This window comes from Nothobranchius furzeri, chromosome 10, assembly GCF_043380555.1.
Source record: "Nothobranchius furzeri strain GRZ-AD chromosome 10, NfurGRZ-RIMD1, whole genome shotgun sequence".
Lineage (NCBI taxonomy): Eukaryota > Metazoa > Chordata > Actinopteri > Cyprinodontiformes > Nothobranchiidae > Nothobranchius > Nothobranchius furzeri.
In genome coordinates, this window is record NC_091750.1 from 6,199,157 (window position 1) to 6,207,099 (window position 7,943).

General features: G+C 40.6%; 1 long non-coding RNA gene across 2 annotated transcripts; it reads left to right on the forward strand.

Annotated features, from left to right (window-relative positions):
• Positions 1-342: 342 nt before the first annotated feature.
• Positions 343-7,463, forward strand: LOC139072074 (uncharacterized). Of its 2 annotated transcripts, XR_011521683.1 has the most exons (4): positions 343-1,901; positions 2,042-5,629; positions 5,770-5,950; positions 6,296-7,463. It is a non-coding gene; the product is annotated as an uncharacterized lncRNA (long non-coding RNA). The 2 variants fall into 2 exon arrangements; XR_011521682.1 differs by having other exon boundaries at positions 344-1,901; positions 5,770-7,463.
• The last annotated feature ends 480 nt before the right edge of the window (positions 7,464-7,943 follow it).

Genomic DNA, 7,943 nt, shown 5'->3' on the forward strand with positions numbered 1-7,943 from the left:
TCGGACATTCAGAAGCCAAGTTAAAAGCACACAAATGTGTAACTGGACTACTTCTCTAAATTGACACCAGATCCAGTGACCTTTGGGACATGGTTTGACCCCCTTAGGAAAGTGCTATCACCATGAAACGTTCAGATCACTTACAACTCAATAGATTCTACCTTCCTGTAACTTTTCAGCCTGATTGGACCTTGTTTTCACACAAATGAACCCAGAATGATGTGAAATTGTGCTTTGTGCAACATAATTCTGGGTGCCATTTAAAAACCATAAGTGCTAATGACTCCAATCCTTTTTGAGGTAATAGGGGCTGTTAATTGGAGTACTCTAAAACAACCCTGACCTCTCTAGGACATTCAGAAGCCAAGTTATAAAACCACAAAGGTGTAACTGGACTACTTCTTTAAAGTGACACAAGGCCCGGTGACCTTTGGGACATGGTTTGACCCCCTATAGGAATGTGCGATCATCATGAAACGTTCAGATCCCTTACAACTCAATAGATTCTACCTTCTTGTAACGTTTCAGCCTGATTGGACCATGTTTTCACACAAATGGACCCAGAATGATGTGAAATTGTGCTTCGTGCAACATAATTCTGGGTGCCATTTACAAAATATAAGTGCTAATGACTCGATTCTTTTTTGTGGTTGTAGGGGCTGTTGACTGGAGTACAGTAAAACAAACCTGATCTCTCTAGGACATTCAGAAGCCAAGTTATAAGCCCACAAAAGTGTAACTGGACCACTTCTTTAAAGAGCAAGTAACGTCTAAATTAACTTTTTTTTGCTGATGAACTGTATAAATGAGTGTCTAATAGTGTTTTAAATGTGTGCATTCTTTATTTTAGCATTTTGGTGCATTTTCTTTAAAAATTAAAAATTCTGTCTAAAAACCACAGTAATGCGCCACCTTCAGCTGAAAACATAGAATTTGAGTCATTTTGAATAAATTTTAGCCAATGGCTAAAGAGTAAGATACTACGTAAACCAGTAGAGTACTACGTAGCAGCTCCGTGCCAAAGTTATAAAAGCAACGAGAGTCTCGGCCACGCCCTGTGGCGAGTGGGAGTTGGATTTGCAAGCGAGTGTAGGAGGTTAGCGGTAGTTCAGCATTAGCATATAGCATTAGCATATCCTAGTCTTTGCATATCTTTTAGTGTTATAAATACTTATTTAGTGTTAGCTTGGCTGTTGGATATTGTAGTTTAGTTAGTGTTTGGCTGTTAGTGTAATTGGGAAAGTATTTCGGGTTTAGTGCTCCATATCGTCTTAGTATTGGTGAGTAGGTGTAGTGTAGTATGCTTGCGGTGACTCTGTGGGCATTTTACCCGCGATTCTGCACGTCTCCGTTTGAAGAGGGAGGCTGCCCACCGTGGCTCTTCCGCGATTTAGATGCAGCCCACCGACTCTGCTCCCCCACCACGGCGGGCTCCAGTCTGAGGTGAGTCAGCTAAATAAACGTTTTAACATCTTCTATAGACAATTCCCTACCTAAATGCAAATTCTGAGAGACGTGGTTCACTTCCTTTAGCTAGTCAGTCGGCAATTCTGCAACAGTGGCTCTAACTGACGCAGCACTTGACAGACAGCATTACAGCGTGAAATCCAGCTTGTGACCCGGTTCTGTGAGGAATTCTGTTCAGGAGGTCACATTTCAGGCTCTCCACATCATATGTGACTGACTTTTACGTTATAACAACGATCACACACTAGGAATGTTATAAAGCGCCTATATAGGAGATTATTTTGTATATTATCTGACTTTATAAACTCCCAACAACAATGTGCTTCTATTTTTTTTTTCAGGCTAAATCTACCCAAGACACTGGCTGTCAGACTGATTTAGCTGCAAGAATGCTCTTGTCCAGGCTGATGTGAAGCCTTACCGGCGTAGCAAAGGTGAATTATTTTTAATAATCTTCTATGTAAACATTTTATTATCACCTTCTAGTTTTAATTTGTTTTACAGATTATTTTTACACGTGATTTTATGCTCTTTTAAACATTTATAAATGTGCTGCTTCTTTGTTTTAACAAAGCCAGCCAGAATGGAGCTCACAGCCGCAGTGTGTCTGGTGACCCACAGGGACCATGATGAAAATTCATCTTCCAGAAAGTCCCAGAGCGTCCAGACCCCCTGAAAAGACCAAGATGTAAGGTGTCTGCTGTTGATTCCAGCTTCCACCTCAGTGACAGTGCAAGCTCAGTGAACTGTTCAAGGTAAAAAAAAAATTAAAACATTTCAGAATTTTTAAGATATTAACAATTAAATAAGTATGTGATTAATTCATGACATCATGAAGGAGGCTACTGATTCTGGCCCTGTGACACTTGGTGGTGACGAGTGAGCTGATTCACCTGGAAAATAACTTTTACATTAAATATTTTGTTTTTGCTATCAAAAGTAAATTAACTAATAACCTGCATTATTGCAGGACACTCAGCAAAATATGGACTCTACACCATGAGGCATGCACACATTAATATTCTATAAGAGCACATAAGGTGAGCAACACCACATATTGTACACTGTCCTGAATTTGTTTTCTTTCTGCATCTCATTAGCCTGGCTGATCACCTGATAACTCCTGTCATCTGGTTATGACAGCATGAGGATGTCCTCACACACCTGTAACCTATCAGCTCATCCTGCAGAATAGAGAGAGAAGAGACAACACCACATCTCCTGTTCCTGGAAAGCCTTCAGCCATCCTTCGATGACTGAGAACCTCCATCAGCTCTGTCTCCTGTCTGCCTACAATTATTATAATAAATATTGTGTTTGACAAGTTTTTTGTGCTGCCAAATATCTCATTTAGATTCCAGTTTTGATATTTTAATGGATATTTATAAATAACATTGAATATCACATTTTTGTTGCATGTTTAACTAGCTATTGTGATTAATTAAACTAGCACCTCACTGTTAAAAGCTCGTTTTAATTTCAAGCATGTTTAAGTATTTATGGACATGAACAAAAACAGGAAATATATAAATTGAGATTTATTTAATTAATATAACAAATAAGGGGGAAAGAGAAAGGCACATTCTTCTGGAAGTTCCTGATCCTGAGGACACCAGCAGAGACCAGCTGCAGACACCAGAGGACCTAGAACCGAGAGAGCAGCTGTTATTAGTAAATAAATAAAGAAATCAGGGCAGTTTTAGTGGGCTGAACACATTACAGAATAATTTTCTCATGGGGCATTTTCATAACTTTATGCAGCAGACTGTAACTTGAGCCCAGAGCTACCGGAGAGCTGCTATCCAGCATGTTTCAGTGGATTTTCCTGCTTTAACAGGTTAGATTAGCTGTTAAGCAGCTCAGCTATTTGTTGCTGATTAAAACCAGGTGTGCTGAAGCAGATAAACCTCTAAAACATGCTGAATACTAGCTTTTTAGGGCCGTGGAGACAAACCCTGCAGCTAATCCAATGCTATGGCTAACGGCTACTTACCTTTCAGAGGTGATTCTGTTGGGTCGGTTCTGGGAGTTTCAGGCAACTCACAAGCTCAAAACAATAAGACTCAGGTCCGCTTGTCTCCTCCAAATAGACTTGGTCCCTTTCTTCTCGAGTGTCTGTGTAAGGAGGGGGAGAAACGTCCTCCACTTCTAATAACTGCTCAGAGTGAAGGGAGCTAGCTTCGTCTAGTTAGCCATCGTCTTCGTCACTGCCGCGGCTCCGCCCTCTCGGTCCTCCAGGCAACGCCTACTAATGTTGCATTTTTTAAAATTGATACGTGGGTGGGGGTAAGACTCTGAGGCACACTTGACATGCACTTTAAATTGACACCAGATCCGGTGACCTTTGGGACATGGTTTGACCCCCTTAGGAAAGTGCTATCATCATGAAACGTTCAGATCACTTACAACTCAATAGATTCTACCTTCCTGTAACGTTTCAGCCTGATTGGACCTTGTTTTCACACAAATGAACCCAGAATGATGTGAAATTGTGCTTCATGCAACATAATTCTGGGTGCCATGTAAAAACCATAAGTGCTAATGACTCCATTCCTTTTTGTGGTTGTAGGGGCTGTTGATTGGAGTACACTAAAACAAACCTGATCTCTCTAGGACATTCAGAAGCCAAGTTATAAGCCCACAAATGTGTAACTTGACTACTTCTTTAAAGTGACACCAGATCCGGTGAGCTTTGGGACATGGTTTGACCCCCTTAGGAATGTGCGATCATCATGAAACGTTCAGATAACTTACAACTCAATAGATTCTACCTTCTTGTAACGTTTCAGCCTGATTGGACCTTGTTTTCACACAAATGGACCCAGAATGATGTGAAATTGTGCTTCGTGCAACATAATTCTGGGTGCCATTTAAAAACCATAAGTGCTAATGACTCGATTCTTTTTTGTGATTGTAGGGGCTGTTGACTGGAGTACAGTAAAACAAACCTGATCTCTCTAGGACATTCAGAAGCCAAGTTATAAGCCCACAAAAGTGTAACTGGACCACTTCTTTAAAGAGCAAGTAACGTCTAAATTAACTTTTTTTTGCTGATGAACTGTATAAATGAGTGTCTAATAGTGTTTTAAATGTGTGCATTCTTTATTTTAGCATTTTGGTGCATTTTCTTTAAAAATTAAAAATTCTGTCTAAAAACCACAGTAATGCGCCACCTTCAGCTGAAAACATAGAATTTGAGTCATTTTGAATAAATTTTAGCCAATGGCTAAAGAGTAAGATACTACGTAAACCAGTAGAGTACTACGTAGCAGCTCCGTGCCAAAGTTATAAAAGCAACGAGAGTCTCGGCCACGCCCTGTGGCGAGTGGGAGTTGGATTTGCAAGCGAGTGTAGGAGGTTAGCGGTAGTTCAGCATTAGCATATAGCATTAGCATATCCTAGTCTTAGCATATCTTTTAGTGTTATAAATACTTATTTAGTGTTAGCTTGGCTGTTGGATATTGTAGTTTAGTTAGTGTTTGGCTGTTAGTGTAATTGGGAAAGTATTTCGGGTTTAGTGCTCCATATCGTCTTAGTATTGGTGAGTAGGTGTAGTGTAGTATGCTTGCGGTGACTCTGTGGGCATTTTACCCGCGATTCTGCACGTCTCCGTTTGAAGAGGGAGGCTGCCCACCGTGGCTCTTCCGCGATTTAGATGCAGCCCACCGACTCTGCTCCCCCACCACGGCGGGCTCCAGTCTGAGGTGAGTCAGCTAAATAAACGTTTTAACATCTTCTATAGACAATTCCCTACCTAAATGCAAATTCTGAGAGACGTGGTTCACTTCCTTTAGCTAGTCAGTCGGCAATTCTGCAACAGTGGCTCTAACTGACGCAGCACTTGACAGACAGCATTACAGCGTGAAATCCAGCTTGTGACCCGGTTCTGTGAGGAATTCTGTTCAGGAGGTCACATTTCAGGCTCTCCACATCATATGTGACTGACTTTTACGTTATAACAACGATCACACACTAGGAATGTTATAAAGCGCCTATATAGGAGATTATTTTGTATATTATCTGACTTTATAAACTCCCAACAACAATGTGCTTCTATTTTTTTTTTCAGGCTAAATCTACCCAAGACACTGGCTGTCAGACTGATTTAGCTGCAAGAATGCTCTTGTCCAGGCTGATGTGAAGCCTTACCGGCGTAGCAAAGGTGAATTATTTTTAATAATCTTCTATGTAAACATTTTATTATCACCTTCTAGTTTTAATTTGTTTTACAGATTATTTTTACACGTGATTTTATGCTCTTTTAAACATTTATAAATGTGCTGCTTCTTTGTTTTAACAAAGCCAGCCAGAATGGAGCTCACAGCCGCAGTGTGTCTGGTGACCCACAGGGACCATGATGAAAATTCATCTTCCAGAAAGTCCCAGAGCGTCCAGACCCCCTGAAAAGACCAAGATGTAAGGTGTCTGCTGTTGATTCCAGCTTCCACCTCAGTGACAGTGCAAGCTCAGTGAACTGTTCAAGGTAAAAAAAAAATTAAAACATTTCAGAATTTTTAAGATATTAACAATTAAATAAGTATGTGATTAATTCATGACATCATGAAGGAGGCTACTGATTCTGGCCCTGTGACACTTGGTGGTGACGAGTGAGCTGATTCACCTGGAAAATAACTTTTACATTAAATATTTTGTTTTTGCTATCAAAAGTAAATTAACTAATAACCTGCATTATTGCAGGACACTCAGCAAAATATGGACTCTACACCATGAGGCATGCACACATTAATATTCTATAAGAGCACATAAGGTGAGCAACACCACATATTGTACACTGTCCTGAATTTGTTTTCTTTCTGCATCTCATTAGCCTGGCTGATCACCTGATAACTCCTGTCATCTGGTTATGACAGCATGAGGATGTCCTCACACACCTGTAACCTATCAGCTCATCCTGCAGAATAGAGAGAGAAGAGACAACACCACATCTCCTGTTCCTGGAAAGCCTTCAGCCATCCTTCGATGACTGAGAACCTCCATCAGCTCTGTCTCCTGTCTGCCTACAATTATTATAATAAATATTGTATTTGACAAGTTTTTTGTGCTGCCAAATATCTCATTTAGATTCCAGTTTTGATATTTTAATGGATATTTATAAATAACATTGAATATCACATTTTTGTTGCATGTTTAACTAGCTATTGTGATTAATTAAACTAGCACCTCACTGTTAAAAGCTCGTTTTAATTTCAAGCATGTTTAAGTATTTATGGACATGAACAAAAACAGGAAATATATAAATTGAGATTTATTTAATTAATATAACAAATAAGGGGGAAAGAGAAAGGCACATTCTTCTGGAAGTTCCTGATCCTGAGGACACCAGCAGAGACCAGCTGCAGACACCAGAGGACCTAGAACCGAGAGAGCAGCTGTTATTAGTAAATAAATAAAGAAATCAGGGCAGTTTTAGTGGGCTGAACACATTACAGAATAATTTTCTCATGGGGCATTTTCATAACTTTATGCAGCAGACTGTAACTTGAGCCCAGAGCTACCGGAGAGCTGCTATCCAGCATGTTTCAGTGGATTTTCCTGCTTTAACAGGTTAGATTAGCTGTTAAGCAGCTCAGCTATTTGTTGCTGATTAAAACCAGGTGTGCTGAAGCAGATAAACCTCTAAAACATGCTGAATACTAGCTTTTTAGGGCCGTGGAGACAAACCCTGCAGCTAATCCAATGCTATGGCTAACGGCTACTTACCTTTCAGAGGTGATTCTGTTGGGTCGGTTCTGGGAGTTTCAGGCAACTCACAAGCTCAAAACAATAAGACTCAGGTCCGCTTGTCTCCTCCAAATAGACTTGGTCCCTTTCTTCTCGAGTGTCTGTGTAAGGAGGGGGAGAAACGTCCTCCACTTCTAATAACTGCTCAGAGTGAAGGGAGCTAGCTTCGTCTAGTTAGCCATCGTCTTCGTCACTGCCGCGGCTCCGCCCTCTCGGTCCTCCAGGCAACGCCTACTAATGTTGCATTTTTTAAAATTGATAGTGGGTGGGGGTAAGACTCTGAGGCACACTTGACATGCACTTTAAATTGACACCAGATCCGGTGACCTTTGGGACATGGTTTGACCCCCTTAGGAAAGTGCTATCATCATGAAACGTTCAGATCACTTACAACTCAATAGATTCTACCTTCCTGTAACGTTTCAGCCTGATTGGACCTTGTTTTCACACAAATGAACCCAGAATGATGTGAAATTGTGCTTCATGCAACATAATTCTGGGTGCCATGTAAAAACCATAAGTGCTAATGACTCCATTCCTTTTTGTGGTTGTAGGGGCTGTTGATTGGAGTACACTAAAACAAACCTGATCTCTCTAGGACATTCAGAAGCCAAGTTATAAGCCCACAAATGTGTAACTTGACTACTTCTTTAAAGTGACACCAGATCCGGTGAGCTTTGGGACATGGTTTGACCCCCTTAGGAATGTGCGATCATCATGAAACGTTCAGATAA